The sequence below is a fragment of the Physeter macrocephalus genome, chromosome 19, assembly GCF_002837175.3.
Source record: "Physeter macrocephalus isolate SW-GA chromosome 19, ASM283717v5, whole genome shotgun sequence".
Taxonomy (NCBI): domain Eukaryota; kingdom Metazoa; phylum Chordata; class Mammalia; order Artiodactyla; family Physeteridae; genus Physeter; species Physeter macrocephalus.
Window position 1 is genome coordinate 82,067,533 of NC_041232.1, and position 19,928 is coordinate 82,087,460.

The 19,928-nt window shown below is 36.9% G+C and overlaps 1 long non-coding RNA gene across 3 annotated transcripts in view; it reads left to right on the forward strand.

The window, feature by feature from the left end:
- The window catches only part of LOC114484463 (uncharacterized), a 574,102-nt gene that overhangs the window by 403,161 nt on the left and 151,013 nt on the right, over positions 1-19,928 (forward strand). The window lies entirely within an intron of this gene.

Consider the following 19,928-nt stretch of genomic DNA (forward strand, 5'->3'; position numbering starts at 1 on the left):
TCTCATTGTAGTTTTGATTTGTATTTCTCTAATGATTAATGATGTTGAGCATTCTTTCATGTGTTTGTTGATCTGTATATCTTCTTTGGAGAAATGTCTATTTAGGTCTTCTGCCCATTTTTGGATTGGGTTGTTTGTTTTTTTGTTATTGAGCTGCATGAGCTGCTTATAAATTTTGGAGATTAATCCTTTGGCAGTTGCTTCATTGACAAAGGTGAAACTTTTGCGATGTTTCTTTTCTTCCTTCTACTTCACGAAGAGTGCATTCTCTTTAATCCGTCATTTCCCTGTGTTGTTTGTTTGCTTTTTAGTATATAGTGGGCATGTGTGCCCCTCCCTTTCAGAGGGATGCCAGAAACATTTTTCAAAGACAAAGAAAGCATTTTTTTAAAAAAGACGGTAAGCCTGAATTATTGATAGGCTCACTCATTCAAAAAGGTTGACCAGGGTGACTGTGGTTCCTGTCTGCTTTCCTCTGGGTTCTGCCTTAGGGCACACCTTCTGCCCATGGCTCTGTACCCTGCCAGGAACACCAGGCTTGTTCTTTGCTCCTTTTCCCTGCCAGGTGATTTTTGAAAGCTTGACTGTTTACTGGTACAAAGCAATGACCCAAACAGAGCACAAAACCCAATGAAGATAGTCTATGAGGGGGCCTGGCGGTACATGATTGCTGGCTGCAGTTAGGACATGGAGAAAAGAAAACAAAGCATCTATTAAGAAGTGGCTACAGGAGGAGCTGCAGAATCGTTCTAAGAATTATTTTCCTGCGATAAACAAAGGAATGAAATAGATGTCCACAAACTCCATGTTGGTTTTCTTTTTCTTTTTTCATTCTGCACCAAATAATTAAGTAATGATGAGAGAGGGAGAGGGAGAGAGAGTTTTTATGTATTTAAGGAAAGAGACTTTTCTCTCTTTATGGTTTGAGTGCTGTGTGTTGCGTGAGGAACATGTAAGGAAGGGAGCGGGCAGGGAGGGAACAGATAGGCACACAACCTCAGTTTTTAAAAGAGATTTTGGCAGAAAAATTTTCTGAGATTCTGGTCCTTTTTTGCCTCATGGATGAAGTTAAAGGCGGGGAGAGGATGAAACACTCTGTCATTATTTTCCCTAACGTTCATAAACAGAGTGTTCATATTTTTCCCTTACCAATCGTGGAGCAGGGAGGAAGGCATCCTAGCCATAGGTCACAGGATGGGTCATATAGTGACCCAGAATCTGTCTTTCCTCTAAGCCCATGAGGCTGAGGGAAAGAAAAATATGTTAAGATTAATATTTGCCAGATAGAATCAAATTTAATTGATTCTTAGTGTACTTCCAAAGGTGCATAGAAATAGTTAATCATTTCTATGGCCATGAAGCTATGCCAACGACAACAATACTATCATTTGTTTTCCTAATATCATCTTATCCTTACCTACCTGAGATGAAGTACATTCAACAAGTAGCACTATTCTTGGAAAATGAATATATTGTTGCATTTGATTTGCTATTTTTCACTTTAGGATTTTGGGGTCAAGGTTAATAGATTAAGTGGAAATGTATTAAACAAACTGAAGTTACAGCTTTCCCAAGGAATTCCAATTCCATAAGTGTTAACTAAGCATAAAAATAAATTAAACTCTAGTTTATAGCATACAGGATGGAGAGGAAAAATATGAATATCTTAAAAATAAGAAGCATTGATAGATGGATATAGGATTGGGTAGGTATACGTGCAATAAACAGAACTGTACCAACTGATTCTTGCAGAAGTTAGGTAGCGCCCCATATCCGCATTCACTGTATACTTGCAAATTTTCTACATTTCAAGGTTTTTATAATGAAATACAGGAAATTAAAGTATAACGTGTACTGAATAATACACTCTGCTTCATTATAGAGTCTTACAAGTGAAACAATAAATTTTTTTGAATCCGCGTAAATGAGTGGCTTTCTATAACCTCTTTTAATAATATTTCATCTAACAGTTGTTAAAAAGAAACCCACTAAGATCATGGATTCCCTGATGACCCCTTTGGAGATTAAAAGCGTGCCGCATTCTGTCAGGTGAATTCTTAACGGCAACAACTTTCCATAAACAGAGAAACTCAGTCATGGGGGTTGCCATTCTGAGGAGATTTCTTGAGAGAATTTGGGAGGAAAGTACTTTGCCAGGGACTTGTGTACTCTGATTCATAAAACGTTCCCAGGATTCCTGGTTCCAACCCAGTTTGGCAAACAAGGTGGAAAAGTAGTGAACTCAAATGATCTTTCAACTTGCTTCGGTAAAGTTGCATTAGTAATCTAAAAAGAGAATATTTCTTTCAAGTATTTCCTCTATCTGTCACCCACTAAACATGGAGCTTTGATAGGTAGAATTTTAAACTATTTTAAACTATGACTTCCAAAGATTTGATAAGTAAAAATGTGGAAAATGTATTTTGGTAACAGAAACAAGGTATAATAGGGAAATCTTAAATTTCTTAAATATGGTTTAAGGTTTATATGTTTTACTATCTTATAAACCCGCATGATAATTTACAAAAATATGTAGAATGAACATTCAAAAAGTGAACGAGTGCAATGACCAGATTTTAAAGCAGTTTCATAAAGTAATGGCTAAGAAAAGGTATCCCACCCAAGTTCTGTGAATATATAAACTATCTTCCTCAAAGATAATGTATAGTGGAAATGGTTGCAGCCTCTGTGCAACCTTGCAGAAGGCTGAAAAGAAATGCGCTGGCTTCAGGAGCTGTTTGTATCGTGTGAGATGCCCGCCAACAACTTGCATTGCCATTGCTAGGGGCTTTCAAGAGAAATGTCACTCCTCACAGCAAGTGATGAGGTTTGACATATGACATCAAAGCATCATTAAAACCACACCTGCTGCAGAAGAGGCTGTGCCTTTCAAGACGTTTTCAAGCAGAAAAGGTTACACTGAATATCCGAAAGGCTAAGGCTTATTTCTTTTCTTTGCAGACAATTAAATGCTCTAAAGAAGAAAGTAAATTTCACAAATTTATGTAAGAAAAAAATCTACTTTTGCAGTATACCTTTTTTAAAACAACTTTATGGAGGAAGCTTTTTTTTTTTTTTTTTGCATCACTAGAACATACAATATAACCTAATACAACTTATTCACAAGTATTGATTTCTGTGAGAAAAGCTTTGTCAGGAGCCATAGCACACAGGGGCCTGAAAATGTCATGGTTTTGCTCTTTGGGAAAAATCTACTTTTTAAGAACTTTTCACCTCTGTTCTATATATTCAACTCTGGAAAGGCAGGTGGTGTAATTTATTGAGCATTAACTCTATGGCAATGGTTTACATATTTTATTCTCTAGTCTCACCTGTTGATGTATATAGATAAAGAAACTGTGTCAGGGTGGTTAAATAATTTTTTCAAGCTCATACAACCAAAGTGGCAGAGTTGGATTTTAAGTCCGAGTTGGTCAAATGTAAAAAGTTTGTATTCTCGTTTCTTTAGGCTAATGATATTCTCTATGTTCCCGATTGGATTGTACGTATCTGGCAAAGGAAATTAAGTGTTGGTCTCTGAGCTGACATATTTTATGATTAGTTTGTGAGATAGGGCATATTCATAAAAGAAAAAAAAGAAACATGGTGTGGCATCTGTTAAGCATTAAATAACTAGTACAGACAATATGCACCACCCCATCCAATATAGCACAATGAACAGGCACTCAGGAAAGGCTCCTGTAGGGTGTGGAACTGACATGGGATCAGACGAATCGGAAAGATTTAAGTCAGAAGCTAGAGGGACACATATCAATAGGAATACTGTGAGCGGTATGTATGCGGCATTTTTAATTTTAATGGGAACAGTCAACTGAGACCTTGAGTTGGCTTCTGTTTCTGCTCCGTAGACTGACATATATTTAGTCTCTCTCTGTATCTCCAGTGCTGATGAACTGTCCTCATAATCAGCCTCTCTCATCTCAACACATGATTTACAGACATGACAAATATTTTTACAGTAAAATTTTTGTACTTTTGTCAGGCTTTCATCACTGGGAAGAAATGTTCGTATGTCATTAAGGAAACATATTGTGTTTCCTACAAACAAAAAGTCACATAATTTTCCATGTGAAATCAAATTTTAATTTTTCTACATCCAAGAAAGAAGGAAGGATGCCTTTAAAAATATGTCCCAAAGAGCAAATGGCAGACTGTGTAATGAAGGGTCAAGTGAAAGGTCAGCATGATGAAATGCATATCCCAAACTCTGTATTTCAGAACAAATGTGGAAGAAACACTATCTGTGAATCATTTAAAGTATTGGGTTGGCCAAAAAGTTGGTTCAGGTTTTTTGAAAGATGTTACAGAGAAACCTGAATGAACATTTTGGCCAACCCAATACTTTATTTGAGGATACACACAGTTTAATTTTAGTATGTATTCCATCACTTAAAAATATGTCTGGAATATTTACTATATACAGATAACATGCTAACTACTAGACACAAAGTGAGTGAAAATAGTCACATTTTCTGCTGAGTGGAAACAAAGGTGAGTGACAGATAGTAAATGTTAAAATCCCACCAGTAAATGTAAATTTTAAAACGGAAAGGTTTTTGGAAGTATACAAGAGAGGATTCTATAACCAACAGGGACCTACTGTATAGCACAGAGAACTATACTCAATATTTTATAACAACCTAGAAGGGAAAAGAATCTGAAAAAGAATATATACATAAAATGTGGGGGGGGCATGTGTGTATATATACATATACATACGTATAACTGAATCACTTTTCTGTACACCTGAAACTAACACGACATTCTAAGTCACCTATGCGTCTATTAAAAAAAAAAGAGTTCTGAATGTCTGATTGGATTTAAATAAACTAAAATTCAAGAAAAATGATAAAAATCACTCTGGGAGAGAAAACAAACATCAGTTTCCCAGTTCACGATGGAGAACAGGACATTTAGAGAAATGCAAGACAATCACTGGGGAAGAAGAGAGAGTGGTGGGAAAAGTGCAGGGTTCTTGGGCTCCAGAGGCTGCAGGGCCAGGTCGTGAACAGCCTGATCAGGAAGGGTGGACATGCTGGGATTACAATTCCTTTTCAGTGGGTGGCTAATAGAGTCACATTTTATTTTATCTTTGCAAGCAGTCCCTCTGGCTTCAGTGTGGACAGTTGGCGGCGTGGAGGTAACACACGGTGACTGTGGTCCTGGTGTCAGAGCTGAGGGCTGATTGGACGCCCGGGACGGGGATGCGGAGAGGGTGGTGGGTTCCGGAGCCAGAAGGGAGGGGCTTGTGCTTCCCGAGCTGCCGCCCCGGAAGTGAGAAGAAACGAGAAGCCACGTGGAAAAACCCTGGGGGGATAAGCAGAAAGTGACTCGCGTGGGAAGGTCATGGCAGGTTGGGGCAGAGGAGGTTCAAGGCCACACCAAGGAGATGGTTTTGAGGAGAGAGTCTGCCCAGCTAGTGTTTTTATTCCCTGCCCTCCACAGTGACCCGGCTGGAACTTTGTGTGTCTTGTCACCAATGAGAACAGGAAAAACAATGCACACCTTAGGTTTTAACAAGGCAGCAGCCCCCCTCACATGCCTCCAGGAGTTCCCCTTAGGAACCGCCTAAGGGCTCCTTCCTGCCCCAGGGCCTCTGCATAGCAGACAGTCAACAAGGCACAGCCTCAGCACAGGAGCGGGCGTGCGCCATGCAGGGCTGCAGTCAGAGCCAGTGCGTGGGGAACTTCTCTGGCTTCAGGGGCTCCTAGGACGAGGACTGGAAATCAAGAATCGCCAAATCTCGGCTGTAGGGGAATAGGCTTCTCCCCCGCCCTCCTCGGGACACCATTCCTAGGCTCCTGAATTCGTAAAGAATGACAAAATGGAGAAAATGCAATTTGGCTTTCCCCATCTCCCCAGCCACTCCCGCCACCCTGTGAATATATCATCGGCCAATATGCCTGACTCCTGAAAGGGAAAAATAAGATCACAGGCACACACGTCTTCAAAGTCTAATTAAAGGGGGTAATCAGTTGTAAACTCTGACAATTTAGCTGAAATTTAATTGACGACATTACCCAATTTATATTTATTTATTTATCTTGGCTACACCAGGTCTTAGTTGTGGCACATGGGATCCTCCATGCGGCATGTTTAGTTGAGGCTTGTGGAAAACAGGACCTTATTAATGCAAAAAATGCAGATAGGTAATTTTGCTGAAAGTAAATCATGGAAAAAAATAAAATTCATGGAACCAACATAGGCAGTATTCAGGGAGGAAGTATTTGGGATACAGACTGGAGCTGTCTGGTTGCTGAGATCAATTTGTTTTTCTTGGAGTCCAAGATATTTGGTTATTTGAGCCTGAGGCCTGTACATATGTGAATTGTGTGCTTACGCCCTCACCCCTTGCCCCACTTCTCTGCTTAAAGTCAGTAGAGAGAACTCTGTACTCTCTCTACATATGTAGATTTTAGGGAGAGAACATGCTAGAGGAGTAGTGTGACTGGTTTATTGTTGGGTCTATTTATCTTTGTAACAGAGAGAAAGGCATTTTCAATTCAGACATCAGTCTCAGAGTCTTGGCTAAAGTGACTCTTTTCTGACTCAATCAGGCTCCCCAGCTCTCTGAAAAAAGGCCAGATTTTAGATCTCCACAAATTAATTTAGGTAATTAGCTCGTTGCCATTCTCCTGGGAGACAAGAATTACTTTTTCCTCACCTCTCTTGGTTGACATCCACTGGCATTGGACTATGCAGCATATTTTTTCCCATCTTCATGCAGGAGGTAATGACTGAACAGTACTTTATGGGACAAATATTTCTTCTAAAGAAGTTATCCACCTTAGATTATCTAGAATATTGCAGCCAATATCACTGAGGAAGAATCATGAAAGTAAAATGAGGTTAACTAACTTGATTAATCTTTTATAAATTAATTGCTCTACTGGAAAGAAAAGAGCTTTGAGTTCACTAATATTTTTTTTATCATTAAGAAATATTGGTGAATTATGCTTCTGGCCAAGATGGAGAAATAGAGACTGGATTTACTCTTCTGCCTGGAACAACCTAGAACATTTTTTTTTAATGTATAAAATAAAGCAGCCATCTACAACACATTGGACATTAGGCAACAAAGGATAGCTATCCCTGAGAAGCAGAAAATAAAGATGACAAGACCTAGCTGGCTGCCCCCCAGAGTTTCCCAGTGTAAGGGCGGGGGGGGGGGCGTTAGTTTGCCGTGGCTGGTGGAACACATTTCCACAGAATTAATGGCTTAAAACAACTCAAATTTTTTATCTTACAGTTCAATGTGTTAGAAGGCCAATGTGAGTCTAATGAGCTATAATCACAGTGGCAGCAGAGCTGCATTCCTTTCTGGAGACTCTGGAGGAGAATGTGTGTCTTTCCTGGTCCTGCTTCTAGAAACTTCCTGTGTTCTTTGGCTTATGCCTCTTTCTCTCTACCTTCATTGTCAAGTCCTCATAATGCTTCACTATATCCCTCTTTTCTACCTTTATCTTCTCCCAAGAATCTTGTCATTACATTGGTCCCACCCAAATAATCCAGAATCATGTCACAATTATAAGGCCAGATGTTTGGCAAGCTTTCTTCTCTCTGCAGACCTTAATCTCTTTACGTGAATAATGGCAAATGTATAGGTAAATAAATGCTTTGTCTTATTATTTAAATTTTGTTAAAAAGTAATTGACCGTTTTAACAAAATTGATATTAACAGTGTAGTGAGGCTTTTAGAGTGTGTAAAATTAGAATGTATTTATGACGATATTGGATTGGGACTGGACAAATGGAAGTGTTAAGATTATTGCAAATTGTAAGTTCTATTGTAAGATTCTTATACAACGCATTCGTGGCATAAACATATGAAGGAAGACTGATTAGTTAAAGATGTATACTACAACCTCTGCAGAGGGAATGTAAGGTAATATATTGCTCTTTTACTGTGAGTTAATACATTTAATTTTAGATTTACACTAATGAATTTGTTTTTCAGTTTATGTCTCAGAAGTACATCTCTTCTTGGTGATAGTATCATGAAGATGAATTTATCAAGGAACAGATGTTAAACTCATGAGTCATCTAGTAGACTGTCCACAATCCTTTTTCTCCAGTAGCTTTATACTTTTCCTTTCCCTTCTTTTCCTCCTTCTTCATGTTATTATTTCTATTATTATTATATATAGAACATCTCCACTGGTACAGAACATCATCTGGGCAGGACTGTATCTATTTTGTTCGTTGCTATATCCCCACATCCACCATTAACTGTGCCTCTCTTATAAAAGTCTTTCGATAAATGAATTGGCTTTTATGCCTGCATTTTATTACTTCCAGAGTAACAACTTAGTAAATTTTTATTTTTTTAATATGACTACCTAATTAATTTTTTTAAATGTGAAAGTCAGGGTGAGCAATTATATTTTGTCAGCCACTTAGCTTCTTGTCATCTGTGTACATCTCTTCACTGATGAAGGTTTTCCTCTTTTGCTTATGATGATGAAGTGTGGGGAGAGAATTTTCCATCTTTTATAAAGATGTGTGCATAACTGTTCCAAGAGATCATTTTGTCAAAGCTCAGCTGATAATTGCAGGCTCGTTGGTGGAAATTAAATAATCATATCTCCAGTTTAGCTGCCTCTCTCCTTTATTGCATCTCCACCAAAATCTTCTAAATGATGCTTAGAGATGCTCCTTCTGTTTCTAAAGCTATTCTCTTCGCCTCTCTCCCCATGGTTCCTCTTTTCGCTGTTTTTCCTTTGCTGAGGTTTCTTTTTTGACTTGAAAACAGGAATCTAAAGTGGATCAAGGAAGCTCCCTTCAGTTTCAAGTGCAATCACTCTATTGAAGGGAGGTATGAGACTTAAAAGAAATGGAAAACAGGAGTTTTAAAAGAATATCCCATCTGGGTATTCAGTACTTTCTTCTACAATATCTTAAAATAATAGGTGTATTTATAATTTGATAGAATTGTTTTCATGCCTAAGTTTTACGTCTGTCTTTTCTCTGATGTTACTTTCCAGAAAACCAATTGTCCTACATTAGACTTTGAATAAAATTACAAAGTCCATGCCCATTAACTTGGTAATTAAGCTTACAGCTCAATCAGTCCTTAGTAATTTTTGGTTTGTCCTCAGATTGCAGGGGATAAGGTTAGAGAAAAGGGTGACCACAGGGAAAAGAAAGCGTTCTGACCCCCTGAATCATCTCCATTCGGTGATTGCAGATCTGTTTTTAATTATTCTGGCAATCATGTTTTCTTGGTTTTACTAAAGATATTTTATTCCCTTTCCCACTTATAATATGTAATTAATGTACTCCTTTTGTGCTCCCCAAGTCTATTTTCTCAAGAGTGATATTTTCCCTCAGGATATAATTTCATTGTAGCCTTCCGATCCTGTTGTTATCTGTCCTTCTGGAAAACTTCTGAGTACTCGGTCCAATTTAGGCTATGCTTTTTGTAACCAGGTCTCCTTTAGTCTCTTTATAAGGGGCTGTCTCTTTCTCAGTTTGTTTTCTTGGTGTAGATGATGGAGCCACGTTTCAGGTGCTCATTTGAAACGACAAGATGATCAGTCCAGGCACCATGTCGTCCTTAATGTGTTTCTTTTTTCTGGAATCTAACATTGTTCTCTTGACCAAGTCAGCACTTGTCAAAACGTTGACTGAGAGAATGTGACTCCATTAAGGCATTTCCAACAGCACAAAGAAAAAAGGAGAAAGAGAAGGAAAGGAACATATATTTTAGGTTGTAGTTTATCATACATAGTATATCATGCATCTTAGCTCCTTAAACATACATTTATCTGAATATATTCTGATGAGAAATAATATTAGGCATTAAAAATTCTCTCACTGTGAAGGTAATAGTTTCAAAAGGCGTGGATATAATGCCTCTATCTCATTCATGGTAGATTTTTCATTTTAATGTAATTTCTTTCCCTTCAAGATGTTACAATTGAAGATAAAATGACTGGGTGACAGGTGTTTTTCCTTTACTCTTCCCATGCTCCTTTGCTACTCCAGCTGAGAGATCTCATAAAAATGTCAGCTCTCCACCGGCAAAGCATGCCACACCTGCTTGCCAAGCGCTTTGTGACTACTAACATTTATGTATCACTGTATTCCAAGTCAAATAAATTGATAAAATGCAACTCAAAATGCAGCACATTGCATCTCTAATGCTTTTAAGGAGAAATGTCTTCTCTCCCAATCTTAATGCAAAATGGCCATTCCTTATTCTGTTCAGTAAAAACATGGCCGCTTCACTATTCAATTTAATTTGGAAAATGGTGCTGAAAACATATTAAAATAATATATATATGCACTTAACCAGACAGAGTCTCTCTAATCTACTTTAAGATTGTTTACTAATGTCACAGAATATGCTAAGCCAGCTTTCATTCTCTGCTAAGGCTTGTACAAATTAATAATTCGTCCATTCATACAATTTCCATTACAGATGTAAAAAGCTGTGGATGATAGCAGAAAGTAGCATTAGAACATTGATGTATGCAAATGGTGCTTTGGCTCTGCCTTTCATTTTCATGAAAACTTTTACTTGCTTGCCATCTGAATTTATTATTTATTTTTGCCTCAGCTTGCTTTCATTTACTGAAGGTATTGCTCAAGTTATCAGAGTAACATGAGAAACATCTTCTAAATTGTTCCTTAGAAGAAATTATATTTTTAATAATAATAACAATAAAGATATATTTCTAAAAACTAAAAAAAGAGATAACAGTGAGGTAAATTTGTTGAGTCTAATTTTTTAAAATTTAAATAGATACTTTACACTCACATTTTAGATCCATGCTTCGTCTTGCTCACAGATTCACTAGAAACCTTTTCCGTGAAAGGCTGATATATCCTTTCAGAGTAGAACTGCTAATGTCTCTTGTCATATTATTCTTAAAAATGTATAATGTGTGAGTTTCCGTTGCATCTTTTTTTTGCTAATTAGTATTTCTACGAAGGGACAAACACCCAGCGTGGACAGTTACTTGTTGTATGTCAACAGTGATAGATTAGGAATAACCTTCTAGAGATATACTTGAAGATGGATCCTGAGTCTGGGTCTCTGTCCATGATCAGTGGGAAATGATGTCAAGATCAATTTACTAGTCTCAAACTTTATAGGCTAAAGTAAAACAAATTTTGTTTTATTCAACCTGCAACTGCAAAATGATATAGGTGTTGTAAATATTTTTGTGGTTGCAAATTTCTCAGTAAATTACACTTCTAGAAAAATCAGTACCTTAAGTTGCAAAGGCCCTGGTTTGGGTTGTAAGATCTATCATTTAGTAACACCTATACTTGAAAATGTATTTACTTATTTAAAATTTTTAAAAATTTTATTGAAGTACAGTTAATTTACAATATTGTGTTAATTTCTGCTGTACAGCAGTGACTCAGTTATAGTATAGATATATATATTCTTTTTCATATTATTTTCCATGATGGTTTATCACAGGATGTTGAATATAGTTCCCTGTGCTATACAGTAGGACCTTGAGGACCTTGTTGTTTATGCATCCTGTATATACTAGTTTGCCTCTACTAATCCCACACTCCCAATTCATTCCCCCCCAACCTGCCTCCCCATTGGTAACCACAAGTCTGTTCTCTATGTCTGTGAGTCTGTTTCTGTTTTGTAGATAAGTTCATTTGTGTTGTATTTTAGATTCCACATATAAGTGATATCATTTGTGTTGTGTTTTAGATTCCACATGTAAGTGATATCATATGGTATTTCAAAATGTAATTGGAAGTTTTGCTCTTACTAAGATACAGAAAATAACTCAAAATCAAGCATGCATATAAGATGCAACTATATTAATGCATGCATGTTAAAAATGTATTTCATATATTCTTTGATTTTAAAACAAAGAAGATTAATAATTGATATGACTCCATAGTACTTTTGAAATAATCATCTTTCTTCTAGTTAAATTTTGTAGATGCTTTTAGTGTTAAGAAGAGAAATCGTGAGTCTAGTGATAACCAGTAAATATCTTTTAAACAATTCTGTATCGAGGTCTATATAAAAAGAAATCACCAACATAAAGTGAAAGATGTATAATTTTTATGTGCTGAATGCATTTTATATTATTTCTTTCAGACAGCATTATTTAAAGGTCAGAATCAGCATACTCCAAATAACTAAATAATTCTGGGCAATTAAGTCAAGTTTAATACAAGCTTTGGGAGTAATTACTACTTCTTTATTAGACTACGTCAAGGCCACATAAAAGAATAGGATTAATTCCCAGAGATTCTCATATTCTAGTAAAATGGAAAAATTGCCTAATGTAGATAGTTTGTAAGTCTTGGCTTGGGTCTGCTTTATGTCTAAACAAAGATAGATAATGAATTGATTATTAATGCCCATTATCAAGTTGTTTCGCCGTTCTTATTTTTCATATGGGATATATTAAGACAGTAGAAGTAGATTCAGTACATTCTCAAAAGCTTTGTTATATTTGTTATATTTACAAATGTCTTAATGTTATAGGTCCATTCTATCAAAAGTTTATATTAGGCATTCGTATAGGCATAAACATTTGCTTAGATGCATAGGAAATTTGAATTCTAGTTACTCAATATTTTGTTAATCTGCTCCAATTATCTGATCGTTAGATGGTTATCCTTATATTTAACAGGTTATAATGTAGTATTATTTTAAAAAGCAAAAGAGTTGTTTTTTCACTCAGCATTTTAAAAAATCTTCTTCTCTGGGATAGAATGGGTGATGCTGGATCCGTAAGTTAGAAGAGGCCACATAAAGACCTCCAAGCATGTATATGTGTGTGTGTGCGTGTGTGTGTGTGTGTGTGTGTGTGTGTGTGTGTGTGTGTGTGTATGTAGGTTAAATATAGGATAACAATCGTCCACCACAAAAGAGTTTTTTATTGTTTGGAAAATCAGAAGGAATAATCAAATTAATAGTGTTTTAATACCAAAGAACCTCTGAAAAATCTAATTTAAGGGGATCTCGTAAGCTGTCACATTTTCAGTATCTTTCAAGCCTTATCGAAAATAAGTGTCATCTATTAATAATTCCTTTACTCCACATAAAAATATTATTTTGCATTTAGGTAAACATCTTTGCATAATTTGTATTACAGATCACTATAAAGATTGCAAGACTGGGATCTAAATTATACACTTTTTATGTCTTCCGGTGTTTTTGTATAGTGTCTAATATAAAGATGCCACTTATGGATATTTATTGGATTAAATATCTATTATTGAGTTGTGAAATATTTTTTAAAAATATTGTTTTCAAGATTAGAAGTGACTGTTGAATTATCAAAATTAACTATTCATTTGGGAATTCAGCAGAAAAGAAATTGTGTGTGTGTGTTACTGTATATTTTCCTACACATACAAGTTACTGACTTTAATGTCTGTGTGACTGTAATGCACATTTGTTAAAACTTTTTAGATGTAAGTTATATTGAAGATTTCTTTTTCAAGCTGGTGATTTCAATTTAACATGGAAGTCCGTTCTGACATTCAGGTGAAATAAATGCACCAAATTGTGTGTAAAACCTTGGATTAGGCAGTCAAATTCCGTGGCAGTTAAAATAATGCTACACGGATTGCTACAGTTCAAAAACCTGAATAGTCTATTCCTTCCTGTGGACATAGATAATGCAGATATTTGGGGGAAAATCCCAATGGTATGCTAGGGACCAAGCTTAATAAATGAAAATAGTCAGGTTTTAATTGGTATATAAATTTCCCAAATTAAAATCCACACTTACAATTCAATTTTCTCAGAGGAAGGCTGTAGTCTCATTGCAGGAAGTTATTTGTCTTGGAAGAGAAGGTTTGTTGGAGGAGAAATGTGCTTTCTATGAAATCATAGGTATTTTACATTCATTCATTCATTTATTTTTGTTCATTTATTTATTTGCAGTATGTATTACTTTAACAGAATAGACTCTGAGACTTTATCGTAAGACTCATACTAATAGGGTGAGACATTATGTTTCTGGGATGCCCTTTATTTAGGTTTGTGTTCGTAAACACTAAAACTTTCAAAACCAATTTTATCATCTCTTAAATAAAGGGCTTGGTTTTAAAAGGCCTTGTATCACAGTGATTAATACTACAGACTCTGGACTCCACAGTATACAGCTCAAATCGCAATTCTGCTCATTTTAATTAGGCAAACTATTTAGTCTCACAACCATTGTTTGTATCTTTTAAAATTATCTTTCTCTTAGTTATGTCAATATTATCTACAAAATGTTTATTGCGAGCATTCAGTGAGGTCCTATGAGGATGCAGTTAACGCTCCCAAATTATTTTCATTCTATGGTAACCGCTTCCTCTTCCAGCTGGATCATTTCGTGAGAACACACACATTGTAGATAATTGTTTACAATGGACTGGTCAGGCACCCAGGAAATATTCGCTGTCGACCTCCTTCGACACTGGCCCAAACACCCCCAATAATTGGCATCTGTGGAGTCAAAAGTGGAAGTCGATTTAGGTCATTTTCAGCCACATGAATCTCAGCTTTGCTGACTTTCATTGTGTTCTGTCATGTAGACGATCTGTTTCTCACGGCAAAAACCCACAAAATTCGTGACTGATAACCCTTGCATGGCCAATGGGTGACCCTGAATTTCACGATAAAAAACATATCATCATCCTAAACTGTTCTTAGAGAGCCTGTGTTGGTCCACGTGGCACCGACACACACTGTGATTCTTCTTACGTCTTATAAGCAAAAGTTCTGTTTTCTGTGCTGGGAAACGTGGCCTTAGGTGTCACTATGTTTGCCTGAGTATGAGGGCCAAGGAGATGGAACTGTTGTACACAATGCCTTTTGGAGTACGAAAGGGAACACAATTTGTTACCCCTACATGTCTCTTTGGCATGAGAATTATTTTGAGCTAAAAACAATCGAGGCCCCAAACACGTTGACCTTCCCTCTAACTGCCTAAAAGAATGTAGATAGAGGACCTGTTCCAGGAAGGAAGCTATCACCCTAGATAACTGTGGTATGAGCTAGGTGTGTGGACAGGGAAAAACCTAGCAAAGTCTGCCTGTTAAGACTCCTTTCTGTGTCCCACTGTCTCTGCCAGGCCCAGCAAACATTTACCAAATATTTGCTTTTCCATCTCTATGTCAATTGCCTTTCTCCTTTTGAAGTCCTAAACCACTACCCCCCAGCATCCTGCTTTGCCTTTAGCTGAAGACGGTATTTAAGGTGAGGGTTTCAGCCATTTTGGTGAGTTGCTCAGTTTTCCTGGGTCTCTCCCATATACACATGTTGTTAAAATTTGTTTGGTTTCCTCTTGTTACTGTCTCATGACAATTTGATTCTTTAAACCAGCCAGCAGAACCTAGAAAGGCAGAGGAAAATTTCTTCCTCCCCAACAAGTGTTTATAACAAGGCTTTCCTGACTGCGGCTGAGGTGCTCTAGAGGGAAATCTGGGCCTTTCTATTCACTTTTCACATCTTTCTCTGTCTTCCCCTGGAATTCTGCAAATTACAAGATTGCTTGAAGAAACAGTTTGAGCCTCGTCCTTAGCACCAGTGGGGAATGATCCCATATATCAGGTATGATTTTATATGTGCGTCTCAGGTAACGCTCTCTGTCTGCCTGATTAGTGATCGAAAATGTGCCAGTTTCTACTAAGATAATTTAGGGGAAAATATAAGAATCAAGAAGGCTTAAGGAAGATAAGCGTTCTCGTATCTCCTGTACCAGACTGCATAACAGACGCAGAGGCCCAGTTGTCACATTCAGAAAGCCATCATTATGCTTGCAGGAGACCACATTTCCCAGACTGCTCACAGCCTAGGGCTGAGCCTGAGTTGGACACTAAGGCAGGCTCTTTCCAGGGGTACGTGGTCTGGCCTTGCTGGAGCTTTCTGGGACTGCCCGTCAGTCTGGGGCACTTCCATCCAAAATTTCTCCCTTTCCTCTCTCCTTCTCTTGGGGTCAGACTGCAGTCGTGGCCCGATGATTCCCTCACCTTCTTTCTCCCTGTTCCCTCTCCATTTCCTGTCACAGGTGTTTCTCCTAATGAAATCATAGCACAGGTAATTCCATCTTTCTGTTTCTCAGAAGACTGGAGGACTAGCGTAGCTCATCTCCTTTTAATCTTTTAGCTCTGATGAAGTGTTAAGATCATCATACCCTTCAGCTGATGGCCCATTAAAGTTACTGGTCCCTGCAAGTCTCCTCTCTCATTTGATTTTCATGTTAACTTTTATTTCCCCCTAAATCACAATAATGCCCCATCAGCACTTTCATCACTAATATCCTGCCATCATTTTATTGCCCTTATGTGTTATTTTGTTTGTTTATGCTTTTTCTAAATGTGCACTTTATTCATGTTTTTCAGTTTCCAATTATTTTTCAATTTTAATTTTGTAAACCATGAGTTATATACATTCATTATATTTCTGTTTCACAATATTTATATTTTTTCAGATACAAACATGCTATAATATGTATTTCCAAGTGGATTTTTTTTTTCCCCTGTTATTCTGAGAATGTTCATCCACCAACTACAGCCTATCGTTTTTACTTTAAGATAACCAGGTTGCCTACAACTTCCAACTACTAAGGTAGTGCTGTAATAAAAATCTTTGTACACGTGCCTCTACAAACAAGGGTGGAAAGTTGTTAAGATACATTCTCTGGAGCAGACTATCTGGTTCATAGTCTATGCATCTACATACTTCATTATCTTCTTGAATTGTGTCCCAATTTTTACTGCTGTCAGCTATTCATGGGGCCCACAATATCCGCACATCTCTACCCTAGGCAAACATGATTACTCATTGTAATTTTAATTTACCTTTTCCAATCACTACTGGTTTTAAGCATTGTTTGACATGCTAGTGGCTCTGTGTGTTACCATCTCTGTAATTACTTGCTTATATTCTTTGTTCATTTTTCCAGTTCAGTTGCTATTTCTTACGTATTCTTGCTAGTAATTCCTTTTAATATATTGCTAGTGCCATGTCTCATTTTTATATACACCCCTTATTCTTAATTTTTAGGTCATAAACCCTATCAAACTTTTTTTGTCTTCTATAGTTTAACAAATTCTTCTCTGTTCTCAGATCAACACAATTTTCCAGGTTTTTTCAATTCCATTTTTTAGTTAGCTTTCATATATAGCATTTAATTTATTGGTGTTCACCCTTGTGTCTGGTGTTAGGAAGGATCCTACTTATTTTATTTCTTATATAAAGACCCGATATCTAAAATAATCAGTAAGCAATACATCATTTTCCCATATTTTCTCATATTATCTCTTATTTCCCATAGCGTCTCTACCATATTGTATGCTTCCATGTTGGATATATTAGCCTGAGTTTTATCTCTTCATGTTGTTACATAGTTTTATTTGTCTGCTCTTGCACTGATACCTCACTCTTTTAATTGCTGTTGCCTTGCTGTGTTAATATCTGTCCAATGCTTTGCCTTCCTTTATTTAATGCTTAGCTTCACAACAGGTAGACTTTTGGCTTCGTTATATGCGTGCTGTATCCTATCAAATGCATTTTTCTGTACCCCTAGTTTTGCACATTGTTTTCTCCCTTTTGCCTTTTAACATGGTAAAATGCTTTAATAGATATTCTTATGTTGAACCATCCTTTGCATCCCTGAAATAAACTTAATGTATATTTTTAATTCACAGTTAAAATATGCTATGGGATACTATTTGTGGCATTTTTATGTTTACCTTCATACATGAAGTGAACCTATAATTTTCTTTTAATGTATTAGTTTTTGGGTTTTAGAAATACGATTACACCTGTTCCATTAAATAATCTGGCCAACTGTCATTCTCTTTCTGTTTTCGGGAAAAATCTTCAAAAAACGGGAGTTAGCTGTTTCTTGAGTGTTTGGTAAAAATCATATGTAAGCTTCTTTGATAAGGGGACATTTGAGCAATGACTTGAAGAGTCTTAAAAAGTCCACCCTGTGGGCGTAAAGAAGATGAGCTTTTCATGCAGAAGACAGAGAAAATAGCTAGTGGGACTATAAGAGGGTCATTGGTGTAATAAGTGAAGAGCAAGAAGGCCAGCCTAGCTAGAGCTCAGTGATTTAGAAAGACAGTATTTTGGTGTGAGTGTGGGTATTTTCAAATCACATAGGCATCCTCGGACATTGGGGTATGTTGGCTTTTACTTTGCGTGAAATAGGCAGGCATTGCAGGGTTTGGAGGTGGAAAGGGCCATAACTGTCATTTATTTTGAGGCATTACTTAACTACCTCTCTAAAGTAAACTGTAAGTGAGTGAGCATTAAAAAATGGACAACTAGGAGCAGATAACTGCAGGAATGCATCTGAGAAGGGATGGTGACTCAGATTAACCTGGTAGCCATGCAAGTGGTACAAAGTGTTTAAGCTCTGGATATGTCTTCTGAAGATGGTGCTAGCAGGGTTTCCTACAGGATGTATACGTTGTGTGAGACAACAGAGATAAATGGGAGATCTGGGAAAGTCTTCTGGGGGAAAAAATTTGGAGAAGAGTTCAGTTTTAATCATGCTGATTGGACATTTGGAGAGAATAAGTTTGATATTTGACCACATTCAAAATTGCAGCGAGAGGGTGATCTGCATGGACGTTCGTATGGAGGGTATTTCAAGCATGAGGGAGAGTGATCACAAAGATCCTGTTGTGGACTAGGGGGTGTGTGTAGAACAATCACGTGTGCAAATTCACTGTAGTCAAGCTGGGAGTAGAGTAGCAGGAGAAACAGGAGAAAAGTGTTGTGTGAGGTTATGGAGGAAGATGGAGCTGGCATTGTCAAATCATCAAGTCTAAAGGGCAGATAAGAGGTTTGGTCAATAAACAAACATTAACACAGGGAAAGTAGACAAGCTGAAGAGCAGAGGGTGATGCAGCGTCACTCTATGTACTGAATGCAAACAAAGCAAAACAAACAAGCACAAAAAACTTAAAAACTCCATTTGGACCCATTCATAGCTAATTCATTCACATCTAGAATCTACTCTGACTCCGTCTTCCAATATTAGTTGATAGCTGGTCCAGGAATCTGTAACCATTTAAATAAGGTTAGCTTTAGGGTCAAACAAAGTTCTCAGATGAAAGATGATTTGTAGAGGAACGTCGTTTCCATCTTCTGATTGTGTATTTCTCATCGTGGCAGAGCCAGGCTCTGAATAAATTGTAATGTCGCAAAGACCATGCATATGTATAGTGTTTCCCTTCCTTAATGTTGCCCATTATTTTCCCATTAAACAGCAAATACTTTGCAGACCTTTTTTATTAATCATAACAGTAAATAATATTTTCTTGATGAGATGCTGGAAGAATACTGAAGGAATGCAGGTGGCTAATTGAGGTGCTTCTGTGATTTATTCAAAATGAGGAACTAGTTCTCTGCTTTCTCTCACACTGCTGCTTTGAATAACCTGAATAAGAAGATAGCAAACAAAATGAGTTGGCTTCATATTAGAAATGTTATCATCTGGAAACATTCAAAGAATGTGTTATTATGCCATCTTCCTTATAATAAGAATATACTCACCCAACATGAAGCCTTTAAAGGCTTATATATATTGAGATTATATCAATTACTCTGAAAATATCACTCCACTTTAAAAGTACAATTTAGACAAATTTACAATGAAAGTTATTTCTGTACCTCTTATAGTTAAAAAAATTATAAAATCTTTGAGAAAGCCACAGTGCAAAGAAATACCTTACCATTTTCACACTAATTAGAAGTAACATAAATCAAGACACCTACTTCTTGAAATTTCTCCATTTCTTTCTTTTTTCTTTCTGTCTTTCTGTCTTTCTCTTTCTTTCTTTGTCCCTTTCTTTCTCTCTTTCTCTTTCTTTCTTTCTCCTTTCTTTCTCTTTCTTTCTTTCTTCCTTCCTTCCTTCTTTCTTTCTCTCTTTCTTTCTTTCTTTCTTTCTTTCTTTCTTTC